Source organism: Sciurus vulgaris (assembly GCF_902686455.1).
Source record: "Sciurus vulgaris genome assembly, chromosome: 2".
NCBI classification, from domain to species: Eukaryota; Metazoa; Chordata; class Mammalia; order Rodentia; family Sciuridae; genus Sciurus; species Sciurus vulgaris.
The window spans coordinates 107426816-107441143 of record NC_136462.1 but is presented as its reverse complement, the minus strand read 5'-3'; positions in this window follow the sequence as shown (position 1 = coordinate 107441143).

The following is a 14328-nucleotide window of genomic DNA, read 5'->3' as shown; positions in this document are numbered from 1 at the left end:
GTACCTTGCTCTCCTCCATGGACATCTCCTCACATGAAGTAGGTTTTTGCTGTTTCAGTCCTAGACACTGTGCTTTCCCTGACCCCACACCCAATTCAGGCACATCTCACCTCAGCTCCACAGAGTAGGCTGCATCTCCAGGTGACCCTCCCAGCCTGCACTTGAGAATTTCAAAATAGGAGGAAGCATAAGAGTCATGGAATCCTTGCAATACAATCATCGAAGTTGGTCCTTTCATATAAGTATAGGTTCCACAGCCCTAGGGAGGCCACTGCCACCGCTGTGGGGTCTGACAAGATATCTTCCTGCCCTTCTGGTTCCTCTGTGGTGTTGTTTGGATCTTAAATGTCCCCCAAAAATGCTTGTGTTAAAGGCTTGGTCCCCAGCTGATGGGGCTATAGGGTAGTGGTGGTACCTCTAGGTGGTGGGGCTTAGTAAGAGACAGCTAGGTCACTGGGAGTGTGCCCTTGAGGGCGATTGGAACCTTGGCTCCTCCTCTCTCTTTTGGCTTCCCAGCCACCATGTGGTGACTAGTTTCCTCTGCCATGTGCTCCCCCACCACGATGCACTCCCTTGCCATAGGCAATGGAGCCAAGTGACCACTGACATAAATCTCTAAAACCGGGAGCCAAAATAAACCTTTCCTTCTTTAAGTTGATTTCTCAGAAATTTTATCACAGTGATGGAAAGCTGGTGGACACCTTAGAAGATACAAAGTCAGTCCCTGCGCTCTTCCCTTTCCAGGACTCAGGAATATTTGCACGCCTCCTTTGCTCTTTCTTCCCGCCTCTGAGCTAACCATCTTCAGTTCCTTCCATCCCAATTCAGATGCTTCATTTTCAAGCCTTCTCACTGTCCTACTCCCTCTTCCCTGCAGGTGTGCTGGGCTCACAGCGCTTCTCACACTTTAAAGTGCACAAAGTCACCCAGCCTCTTGTTAGCATTCATTTCTGGATCCCACAGGTCTGGGCTGGAGCCTGGGAGTCTGAGTTTCTAATAAGTTCACAGGTGATGCTAATGCTGCTGGTCCACCACTTGAAGTAGTAAGACTTAGGCTGGGATCGCCTTTCCACCTGAAATCACCTGGAGTTTGTTAGAAACAGGACTGTTGCACACTAAAGCAGACCACCTGCATCAAATTCTAAATTTAAAGAAGATCTGCAGATGCACAGGCTGCCCCTTGAAGTTGGAAAACCTGGAGCAGAGGTGAGCAACAGGGGCTGCACATTAGAATAACCCAGGATGCCGGGTGTGCTGGTGCATACCCATAACTGCTGGTCCTCCGTGGCCCCGGAGGCTGAGGCATCCCAGACCCATGACATCAAGAGGTATCAGCAGTTTTAAAGTCCCCCTCCCCCAGTGATTCCAATGAGGTGAGTCTTAGCATGCAGGCCCTACATTTGAGGGCACTGCCTTAGAGACAGCGACCTCTGACAGGCAGTTCTATTACCCTGAACTTCAGGAGTCCTGGTCACAGGTCACTTTCACTCTGGCATTGCCCCACACTGCTGGTTCCTCAGGCAGATCAGAACAGTGGGTGAGGAGCTCTATTCTGGAGTTCTCACGTGTAAAATGGAGCCAATGTGCCTACCTCTCAAAGTTATCATGAGGGTTGACTTAAAGGAGGAGAGACACATGCAGAGCTTAGAACAGCGCCGTCCCTGTGGAAGTGTTCCATGGTGGTTAGTGACGGTTCATTAATATCGATGCTAAAGCTCCTGGGCGTGTGGGCAGCTGTGTGCTCTTGCTGAACCACACGGACTCACTATCAGTTGAAACTGTCCTTTACAAGCAGTTCTGTTTAACCAGTCCCGGCTACTACTGACGATTCTGGTACAATCCACAAGGTGGCCAACTCACAGGACCACTGAGAGTGAATTTTGTGATAATAGCTAGTGTTCCATGTGGTTTCATGTCATTTGCTGATTCACTAACGCTTCAAATAGAAACAATACCACCTGTTCCTATTTCAATGGATTTTCAGTCAAGTGATCCCTCCCTTATCCAAGGTTTTGCTTTCCCGTTTCAGTTACCCAAGGTCAACCACAGCCTGAAAATATTAGTGGAAAATTCCAGAAATAAACAAGTCATAAATTTGAAATCAATTTTATTCCAGTACTTCATTATAATTGTTCCATTTTGTTGTTAGTTATTGCTGTTGATCTCTTAACTTAAAAATTAAACTTTATATGCACATGAAAAAAAGCATCGTGTATGTAGGGTTCAGTCATTCAGCTAGGAGTCTTGGAATGTATCCCCTATGAGTTAATAATCATCTTTTCAACATTACTCATTAATTATCTACTGGTCTTTTCTAGGCATTAGAATTTGAACTCTAAGAGGGATTCAGGGACAAGTTAGAGATCACAATGTAGACTGGGAACTTATTGCCACCAACAAGCATTTTCGATGAGGGAAACCCAAGAATAAAGAACTGCCTGGAGGCTTTCTTCAAAGGCCCAGCCACCCCAACTCCTTGCAGTGGGCCTAGAGAACAACTCAGCAGTCCGAGGAAGTCAGCTTAGGAACAGGACTGAGGACAGTTAGCGGAGAGGGGTTTCTCAGGCTAGGACGAGTGAGTGTCACACAGGAACGCTCCTTTCTCCTCCTTCCTCTTACTTTCTGCAGCTCTCAAGATCTAGAAAAGGCAAACCAAGGAGACCTGGCCTAAAAGGCAAGGCTCCAGCACAGGTCTTCCCTCCTGGGAGCCCTGGGAATGTCACAGGTATCAAAGGAAACCCACTGGGTCTGGAGTCAAAGGAGCTTTGTGCTCAGCCTTGTTTTACTGGTTCAGTGGCTTGAACCAAATTTCCTTGATATTTCCTTTAGCTGTTTGTGAAATGGAAACAATAATATCTTACTCACTGGGTTGTTATCCAAATTAAATGAGGTGCATATTTGAGAGTGTCTGACACATAGAAGATGTCCCATTAAAATTAGTGTAACTTTGCTTTCTTCCTCTGAGAATGAGAATAATAATAGTATCACAGTGTTGTTATAAAGTATACGTTTTTAGGTAGACGTGTTTTGTGAGCTACAAAGTCCTGCACACATACCAGATCATCCTTATTTAAGACATTTGAAGGAGGGGCAGTGGTAGGTAGGTTCCTAAAATTTTAGCTGATTGCTCCCTCTAGTGACAGACTCCATGGTTTCAGGTGCATTTCAGACAAAGTTGAAATGAGGTTCAACTGAAATGATTTCTGCTTATTGAGTCTTACAAAACCAGACAAGTCTACACTTTATAGCTTTCAGAACACATGCATAGCAGATACCTTTGATAAAATTTATTTTTCATATTGCCCAGAAACAACCTGTAGGCCGGGCACAGTGGCATGTGTGCGTGTAATCCCAGTGGCTCAGAAGGCTGAGGCAGGAGGATCATGAATTCAAAGCCAGCTTCAGCAACTCAATGAGGCTATAAGCAACTCAGCAAGACTCTGTCTCTAAACAAAATATAAAAAAGAGGGCTAGATGTGGCTCAGTGGTTAAGGGCCCCTGGGTTTAATTCCCGGTACCAAAAAAGAAAGAAAGAGAGAGAGAGAGAGAGAGAGAGAGAGAGAGAGAGAGAGAGAGAGAGAGAGAGAGAGGGAGGGAGGGAGGGAGGAAGGGAGGAAGGAAGGAAGGAAGGAAGGAAGGAAGGAAGGAAGGAAGGAAGGAAGGAAGGAAGGAAGGAAGGAAAAGAAAGAACCTGTAAAAGAGGTATTTGTACAAAACCGCTTTGCGTGAATAAGTGCTCAATGAGGGATTAATTCAGTGGTCCTCAAGATTTTTACCTTCTTTTGGTATTTTATTCCCAAACACAGACCCTTTAGAAAGATTAGTTAGTAAAATTGTATAGAGTAATTCATTTTATTTTTTTCAAAGACTTTAACCCATTAATCAAAGACCTTAATCCATCTGTAACTACTGATTGGAGCTTCTAATGAGTATGGGACAAGATGTTTCATCACAAAGAGCTGACATCATGTGAGACCATATAAGGACACCTGAGATCTTAGTTGAACTTCAAGTCTTTTAGTGGTGTATATCATACTTCTGTTAGACATTTCAAGGTATTTGGGGAAATGTGGGCTCACCTTCAAGTAGATCGGTACAGGGAGAGGATGGTGTGTGTGTGTGTGTGTGTGTGTGTGTGTGTTTGTGTGTGTGTGTGTGTGTGTGTGTGTGTGTGCGCGCGTAAAAAACAAGGATGACAGTTTTGAAGTATATTAATTTGCTTATGTTTTTTTTTTTTACTTTTTTTTTTTTTAATTTTTATTGTAAACAAATGGGATACATGTTGTTTCTCTGTTTGTACATGGAGTAAAGGCATACCATTTGTGTAATCATAAATTTACATAGAGTAATGTTGTTTGATTCATTCTGTTATTTTTTCCCTTCCCCCCACCCCTCCCACCCCTCTTTACCCTCTATACAGTACTTCCTTCCTCCATACTTGCCCCCCTCCCTAACCCTAACTCTAACCCTAACAATAACCCTTCCCTCCCCCCCATTATGTGTCATCCTCCACTTATTAGCGATATCATTCGTCCATTGGCTTTTTGAGATTGGCTTATCTCACTTAGCATGATATTCTCCAATTTCATCCATTTGCCTGCAAATGCCATAATTTTATCATTCTTTATGGCTGAGTAATATTCCATTGTATATATATACCACAGTTTCTTTATCCACTCATCAATTGAAGGGCATCTAGGTTGGTTCCACAGTCTGGCTATTGTGAATTGAGCAGCTATGAACATTGATGTGGCTGTGTCTCTGTAGTATGCTGATTTTAAGTCCTTTGGGTATAGGCCAAGGAGTGGGATAGCTGGGTCAAATGGAGGGTCCATTCCGAGTTTTCTAAGGAATCTCCACACTGCTTTCCAGAGTGGCTGCACTAATTTGCAGCCCCACCAGCAATGTAAGAGTGTACCTTTCTCCCCACATCCTCGCCAACACCTGTTGTTGCTTGTATTCTTGATAATCGCCATTCTAATTGGGGTGAGATGGAATCTTAGGGTAGTTTTGATTTGCATTTCTCTTATTACTAGAGATGTTGAACATTTTTCCATATGTTTGTTGATTGCCTGTAGATCTTCTTCTGTGAAGTGTCTATTCATTTCCTTAGCCCATTTGTTGATTGGGTTATTTGTATTCTTCGTATAGAGTTTTTTGAGTTCTTTATAGATTCTGGAGATTAGCGCTCTATCTGAAGTATGATTGGCAAAGATATTCTCCCACTCTGTAGGCTCTTTCTTCGCATTGCTGATAGTTTCCTTTGCTGAGAGAAAGCTTTTTAGTTTGAATCTATCCCAGTGGTTGATTCTAGCTTTTATTTCTTGTGCTATGGGAGTCCTGTTAAGGAAGTCTGATCCTAGACCAACAAGGTGAAGGTTTGGACCTACTTTTTCTTCTATAAGATGCAGGGTCTCTGGTCTGATTCCGAGGTCCTTAATCCATTTTGAGTTTAGTTTCGTGCATGGTGAGAGATATGGGTTTAGTTTCATTCTGTTGCATATGGATTTCCAATTCTCCCAGCACCATTTGTTGAAGAGGCTATCTTTTCTCCATTGCATATTTTTGGCCCCTTTGTCTAGTATGAGAAAATTGTATTTATTTGGGTTTGTGTCCGTGTCCTCTATTCTGTACCATTGATCTACCTGTCTATTTTGGTACCAATACCATGCCGTTTTTGTTACTATTGCTTTGTAGTAGAGTTGAAGATCTGGTATTGCAATACCCCCTGTTTCACTCTTCCTGCTAAGGATTGCTTTAGCTATTCTGGGTTTCTTATTCTTCCAGATGAATTTCATGATTACTTGCTCTATTTCTGTAAGGTACGTCATTGGGATTTTAATTGGAATTGCATTGAATTTGTATAGCACTTTAGGTAGTATGGCCATTTTGACAATATTAATTCTTCCTATCCAAGAACATGGAAGATCTTTCCATCTTCTAAGGTGTTCTTTAATTTCTTTCTTTAGTGTTGTATAGTTCTCATTGTAGAGGTCTTTCACCTCTTTTGTGAGATTGATTCCCAAGTATTTTATTTTTTTCGAGGCTATAGTGAATGGGGTAGTTTTCCTAATTTCTCTTTCCGAAGATTCATCACTTATGTATAAAAATGCGTTGGATTTATGGGCATTGATCTTGTAACCTGCTACTTTACTGAATTCACTTATGAGTTCTAAGAGTTTTCTGGTGGAATTTCCAGGTTCCTCTAAATATATAATCATGTCATCAGCGAACAGGGATAGTTTGAGTTCTTCTTTTCCAATTCGTATCCCTTTAATTTCTTTGGTTTGTCTAATTGCTCTGGCCAGAGTCTCAAGAACGATGTTGAATAGAAGTGGTGAAAGAGGGCATCCCTGCCTTGTTCCAGTTTTTAGGGGGAATGCTTTCAGTTTTTCACCATTTAGAATGATATTAGCCATGGGCTTAGCATAAATGGCCTTTACAATGTTAAGGAATGTTCCCACTATCCCTATTTTTTCTAGTGTTTTGAGCATGAAGGGGTGCTGTATTTTATCAAATGCTTTTTCTGCATCTATTGAAATAATCATGTGATTCTTGACTTTAAGTCTATTAATATGGTGAATTACGTTTATTGATTTCCTGATGTTGAACCAACCTTGCATACCTGGGATGAAGCCCACTTGATCATGGTGCACTATCTTTTTAATATGTTTTTGTATGCGATTTGCTAAAATTTTGTTGAGAATTTTTGCGTCAATGTTCATTAAGGATATTGGTCTGAAATTTTCTTTCCTTGATGAGTCTCTGTCTGGTTTAGGTATCAGGGTGATATTGGCTTCATAGAATGAGTCTGGGAGGGTTCCCTCCTCTTCTATTTTATGGAATACTTTGAGAAGTATTGGAATGAGCTCTTCTTTAAAGGTTTTGTAGAACTCGGCTGAGAACCCATCTGGTCCCGGACTTTTCTTTGTTGGAAGGCTTTTGATGACTTCTTCTATTTCAGTACTTGAAATCAGTCTATTTAAATTGTTTATGTCCTCCTCGTTCAGTTTAGGCAATTCATATGTCTCTAGAAACCTGTTGATGTCTTCGAAATTTTCTATTTTGTTGGAGTATAGATTTTCAAAATAGCTTCTAATTATGTTTTGTATTTCAATCGTGTCTGTTGTGATATTTCCTTGTTCATTCCGAATTTTAGTGATTTGGGTTTTCTCTCGTCTTCTCTTTGTTAGTGTGGCTAAAGGTTTATCAATTTTGTTTATTTTTTCGAAGAACCAACTATTTATTTTGTCAATTTTTTGTATTGTTTCTTTTGTTTCAATTTCATTGATTTCAGCTCTGAGTTTAACTATTTCCTGTCTTCTACTACTTTTGGTGTTGGTCTGTTCTTCTTTTTCTAGGGCTTTGAGCTGTAGCGTTAGGTCGTTTATTTGTTGAGTTTTACTTCTTTTATTAAATGCGCTCCATGAAATAAATTTCCCTCTAAGTACTGCTTTCATAGTGTCCCAGAGATTTTGATATGATGTTTCTTTGTTCTCATTTACCTCTAAGAATTTTTTAATTTCCTTCCTAATATCTTCTGTTATCCATTCATCATATAATAGCATATTGTTTAATCTCCAGATGTTGGAATAGTTTCTGTGTTTTACTCTTTCATTTATTTCTAACTTCAATCCATTATGATCTGATAGAATACATGCTAGTGTCTCTATCTTCTTGTATTTGCTAACATTAGCTTTGTGGCATAATATATGGTCTATTTTAGAGAAGGATCCATGTGCTGCTGAGAAGAAAGTGTATTCGCTCTTGGTTGGATGGTATATTCTATAAATGTCCGTTAAGTCTAAATTATTGATTGTGTTATTGAGATCTATGCTTTCTTTGTTCAATTTTTGTCTGGAAGATCTGTCCAGTGCTGAGAGAGGCGTGTTAAAATCACCTAGTATTATTGTGTTATGGTCTATTTGGTTTCTGAAATTGAGAAGGATTTGTTTGACATACATGGATGAGCCACTGTTTGGGGCATAGATGTTTATGATTGTTATATCTTGCTGATTTATGCTTCCCTTAAGCAGTATGAAATGACCTTCTTTATCCCTTCTGACTAACTTTGGCTTGAAGTCCACACTATCGGAAATGAGGATGGATACTCCAGCTTTTTTGCTGAGTCCATGCGCATGGTATGTTTTTCCCCATCCTTTCACCTTTAGTCTATGGGTATCTTTTTCTATGAGGTGAGTCTCTTGCAGGCAAAATATTGTTGGATCTTTCTTTTTAATCCAATCTGCCAGTCTATGTCTTTTGATTGATGAATTCAGGCCATTAACATTCAGGGTTATTATAGAGATATGATTTGGTTTCCCGGTCATTTGGTTCATTTTTTAAATTTTATTTATTTATTTCTTTGACACAACTTGTTTCCTCCTTTATTTGACAATTCCTTTAGGATAATTCCTCCCTTTGCTGATTTGCTGCTTTGTTTTTCATCTCTTCCTCATGGAATATTTTGCTGAGAATGTTCTGTAATGCTGGCTTTCTTTTTGTAAATTCTTTTAGCTTTTGTTTATCATGGAAGGATTTTATTTCATCGTCAAATTTGAAGGTAAGTTTTGCTGGGTATAAGATTCTTGGTTGGCATCCATTTTCTTTCAGGGCTTGAAAAATGTTGTTCCAGGCCCTTCTAGCTTTTAGGGTCTGGATTGAAAAGTCTGCTGATATCCGTATTGGTTTCCCCCTGAATGTAATTTGGTTCTTTTCTCTCACAGCTTTTAAAATTCTGTCTTTATTTTGTATGTTAGGTATTTTCATTATAATGTGCCTTGGTGTGGGTCTGTTGTAATTTTGTGTATTTGGAGTCCTATAAGCCTCTTGAACTTGATTTTCCATTTCATTCTTCAGATTTGGGAAATTTTCTGATATTATTTCATTGAATAAATTGTTCATTCCTTTGGCTTGTTTCTCTAGGCCTTCCTCAATCCCAATAATTCTTAAATTTGGCCTTTTCATGATATCCCATAGTTCTTGTAGATTCTGTTCATGATTTCTTACCATCTTCTCTGTTCAACTTTGTTTTCAAGGTTAAATATTTTGTCTTCAATGTCTGAGGTTCTGTCTTCCAGGTGTTCTATCCTATTGGATATGCTTTCTATGGAGTTCTTAATTTGGTTTATTGTTTCTTTCATGTCAAGGATTTCTGTTTGGTTTTTTTTCAATATCTCTAACTCTTTATTGAAATGATCTTTTGCTTCCTGTATTTGCTCTTTTAACTGTCGATTGGTGCGATCATTCAATGCTTGCATTTGCTCTTTCATCTCATCGTTTGCTTCTCTGATCATTTTAATTATGTACATTCTGAACTCCTTTTCTGTCATTTCTTCTGCCATGCTGTCATTGGGTTTTATTGATGTAACATCTAGATTTGTTTGCAGCATTTTCTTTCCTTGTTTTCTCATATTGTTCAGGTATCATTGACCGCTGAGATATTGCAGATTTCCTCTATTGACTTACAATGTCCCTGAAGATTTCTATATATATCCCCCCTTAGCCTTCAGTAGGCTGAAGTTTTGGAGGAAGTTGATAATGCGGAGCTCCACAAGGAAGCTGCCTCTCTAGGAGTGGTGGCCTTCAGGAGGGGTATAATCCCTGCTAGTGGGCAGAGGTGCCTCCACTTGTTGACCAATGGTCATCCAAAGGGGACCTAGGCTGCGGGCTGAGGCAAGGCCTGTTTGGGCCTGAGTCTCTAGTTTTACCGTCCTTGTGGGGAAACCTCACCCGGCAGGGAAGACTCACCCAGTGGGGAGGTGTCGCTGGTCAGATCCCTCCTAGAGGTTCCCCTCAATTGCAGCTACCGCCTGGGCTGGGCTGCCTTCCTCTGCAAAGTTCTCAGGGGCCCGGCCCTACCTCCTGGGCCTGGGAGCCTCACCCTTCGCAGATGAATCTCCTTAGGCTGCCCCTCCTCAGAGAATATGCCCGCAGGCCTGGAACCTTTGCTCCGCCCTAAGCCTGTCTCTGTGCGGCTCTTCCACCCAGAAGCCTCCTAGATCCTGGGACCCTGCTGTGCACCTAATCGCCTGGCTATGCGGCCCCTCCTCTGAGCAGCCACCTGGGGCCCCGTACAATCTCTCTGAGTCCCAGAGACCCGCCACACGCCTCTTCCTCCAGACAGCCGCCCAGTATTCCGGTGCGGTCACTAGGAGTCCAAGAAACTCACTGCGTGCCTCCACCTCCCACCAACCACCCGTAGCCCTGGGCAATCAATCACTCCGAGTCGAAGTGACCCTCCCCGTTCCTCCTCCTCCTCCAGATAACCCCCCGAGTGTTCAGGAGTGGTCGCTCTGAGTGGCTCTGAATCCACATGACCCGCTGCACGGGTCCTATGGGCAACCGCCCGGAGCTCTTGGTGCGGCCACTCAAGACCAAGCGACCCACCACGCTTCCTCTCCAGGCAGCCCCCCTGTGTTCAGGCGCTGTCCCTTTAAGTCCAAACAACTCACCACTCGCCTTCTCCTCTGAGCAGCCGCCTGGAGCGCTAATGCAGTCACTGCGAGTCCAAAGGACCCGCCGCGCTTCTCCTCCTCCTCCGGGCAGGCCCCGGGGTTCAGAAGTGGTCTGAGTCCAAACAGCTCGCCACGCAGCCTCTCCTCTGGCAACCGCCTGAAGCTCTGGTGTAGTCACCCCGAATCCAAGCGGCCGCGTTCCTCTTCCTCCTCCTCGTCCTCAGGGCAGGCCCCGGTGTTCAGAAGCGTCGTTCTGAGTCCAAACAGCTCGCCGCGGAGCTTCTCTTCTGGCAACCACCTGTAGCTCTGGTGCAGTCACTCCGAATCCAAGTGGCCACGCTCCTCCTCCTCCTCCTCAGGGCAGGCCCCAGTGTCCTGAGTCCACACAGCTCTCCTCGCCACTCCTCCCCTGGGCAGCCGCCGGAGCCCCAGTGGTTGCTCCGAGTCCCAGCGCTGTGCCGAGCGGCCTCCTTTCAATTTGCTTATGTTATTTGCATTTTCTTTCCCTATTTAGTGGAGGCATTTGTTTGCCCAAATGGAAACCAGGATAGCTATGACAGGACTGCAAAGAGGAGACAGTCCACATTCAGTTCTGAAAGTAGAACAGATATCCTGAAAGCACTGAAATCCATTAGACTGAAACACCAGGCTTTGGGGCTGGGACTGTAGCTCAGTGGTAGAGCACTTGCCTAGCATACATGAGTCCCTTGGTTCTGTCCCTAGTTCTACAACAAAACAAAACAAAAAACAGGCTTTGGTCATGAGAGAATTTTCAGAATTCCTTCATCTGCCAAGAACACAAACTCAAAGCTTAAACCAGTTCGTACCCCCATGTCCATGAAAGAATGCTGCTCCCCCTGTGAAGGGGTGCAGGTCATCCCCATCCCCGGAAGGAGAACGGAAGACCATTCCAGAAAGAAAGCAGATGCAGAATTCCAACTCCCTTCCATCACAGGAGAAGTGGGGAAGAGACAGGACAATGGAAGAACATGTCCTCCCTCTCCTTTCTCTTGAGGGGACTGAGGTGGAAAAACTGGCCCAAAAGCCCAGGTAGCCTGAGGTAGTGAGGTGGGATGTGAGGAGGGGAAAGGCTGCAGATGTGCTGGGTGTGCACTTGGTAATCTGTACATGGACATCTGCTCTGCAAATCATTTCCCCTAAAGATTTTTGAGAACTCCTCCAGTTGTTTGCAGCTTCCAGTGTCCCCATTGAGAAGTCTGGTCCCCATGGGAGTCCTGATCCTTTGTACACGACGTGCTTTTTCCCCGCTGGAAATTTTTAGCATGTTGTTCATTCCTCCCGTGTAAAATATCAAAATGGCGTGCTTTTGTGTAAGGTCATTCCACGGGCATTAGGTGGGCTATTTCAATCTGGAGATTCAGTCTTTCAATTCTAGGGAAATACCTTAAAACAATACAATTCCCTCCTCAAATCTCTCTTCTGAAATGCTCAACCTCCTGGACTGATCCTTATTCTCCTGTTTCAACCTCTCTTCTTTTTTATTCTAACTTCAGAGGACTTCCTTAACTTCATCTTCCAATTCCTTATCCTGAGTTGTTTAACTTGGGCTCTTTTTTTTTTCATGCAAGAATATTTCCTCCAGTACCTGGCAATTCATGGCTTTAAAGAGCAGGACACTGAAAGGATGTCCCAGTTGATAAACATGCTCTTCGGGGCAGAAGAATACAGCCAATAGAGAAATGATGAAAGGATAGTGGAGATGGTGTTTCCAAATAGGATCAACAAAAGTAACCGTTGAGTGAAAGGTTGGAAGGCAACCAGATGTTCACATGGTCCAAGATATCACCCCTGGATTCTTGCTGATTACAAGGGATAGCTGTAACTTCACAAAGGCGGGACCAGGCTGCAACCTCCTTGGTCTAGAGGGCGGGGTGTGCACCGTCACTAAGAGTGAGACTCTGAACATGGCATATTTCCCATCTGATGCTAAATGACAAAAACGCTTAGTGCAGCCATTAGAGGTAACTTGCAACATGCAGGAGGAGCAGATTACAAGACAACACTGAAGAGTCATCAGACAAAGCCAGAAGGCGGGACTCCAAGAGGACAAGTGCTCAAAGTCTCTAACACCTCAAGATCAGGGGGAAGAAGCAATGGACTTTTCCAGATCCAAATAGACTCAGGAAACATAGCAACCAGATGCAAAGTCTGGCCATTGGTCAAATCCTGAATACAACAAACCAGCTCTAGAAGACATTAGGGATGCCTGGCAGCCTTAGACAATCATTAGGGATGTAAAGAAAAATATTTTTTTTTTAGAGTTTTATTTAGGGGTATCTATTTTCTTATTTTTTCCAGACTGCAATTTGATTCATTGTACACAAATGGGGTACATTATTTCATTTCTATGGTTGTACACGATGTAGATTCATACCATTCGTGTAATCATACATGTACATAGGGTAGTGATGTCTGTCTCATTCCACCATTTTTCATACCCCCTCCCTCTCATTTCCCTCTACATAATCTAAAGATCCTCCATTCTTCTCTCACCCCCCACTCCCCCACACCCATTATATATCATCATCCACTTATCAGGGAAAACATTCAACCTTTGTTTTTTGGGATTGGCTAATTTCACTTAGCATGATATTCTCTAACTTCATCCATTTATCTGCAAATGCCATAAATTATTCTTCCTTATGGCTGAATAATATTCCATTGTGTATATATACTACAGTTTCTTTATCCATTCATCTGTTGGTTCCACAATCTAGCTATTGAGAATTGAGCTGCTATAAACATTGATGTGACTGTGTTACTGTAGTATGCTAATTTTAAGTCCTTTGGGTATAAACAGAGGAGTGGGATAACTGGGTCAAAAGGTGGGTCCATTCCAGGTTTTCTGAGGATTTGTCACACTGCCTTCCAGAATTGCAACTCCACCAGCAATGTAGAAGTGTGCCCTTACTCCACATCCACTCCAACATCTATTGTTTGTGTTCTTGATAATAGCCATTCTAATTGGAATAAGACGAAATCTTAGAGTTGTTTTAATTCGCATTTCTCTGATTACTAGAGATGTTGAACACTTTTTCATATATTTATTAATTGCCTGTATGTCTTCTTCTGTAAAGCGTCTGTTCAGTCCTTTGACCCATTTATTGATTGGGTTCTTTGTATTTTTGGTGTGAAGTTTTTTAAGTTCTTTATAAGTTTTGGAGATTAGTGCTCTATCTGAAGTACATGTAGAAGAGGTTTTCTCCCACTCTGTAGGCTCTCTTTTCACATTATTGACTGTATCTTTTGCTGAGAAAAAGCTGTTTAGTTTGAATCCATCCCATTTATTGATTCTTGCTTTGATTTCTTGTGCTTTGGGAATCTTGTTAAGGAAGTCTGATCCTAAGCCAACTTGATGAAGATTTGGGCCTACTTTGTCTTCTATTAGGTGCAGGGTCTCTGGTCTAATTCCTAAGTCCTTGATTCATTTCAAGTTGAATTTTGTGCATGATGAGAGATAGAGGTTTAATTTCATGTTACTGCATATGGATTTCCAGTTTTCCCAGCACCATTTGTTGAACAGGCTCTCTTTTCTCCATTGTGAGTTTTTGGCTCCTTTGTCTAGTATGAGGTAACTGTATTTATGTTTGTCTCTGTATCTTCTATTCTGTACCATTGGTGTACCTGTCTATTTTGGTACCAATACCATGCCTTTTTTGTTACTATTGCTCTGTAGTATTGTTTAATGTCTGGTCTTGTGATACCTCCTGCTTCACTTTTCTTGCTCAGGATTGTTTTGGCTATTTGTGGTCTCTCATTCTTCCAGATGAAGTTCATGATTGCTTTCTCTATTTCTATGAGGAATGTCATTGGGATTTTAATTGGAATTGCATTAAATCTGTATAGCACC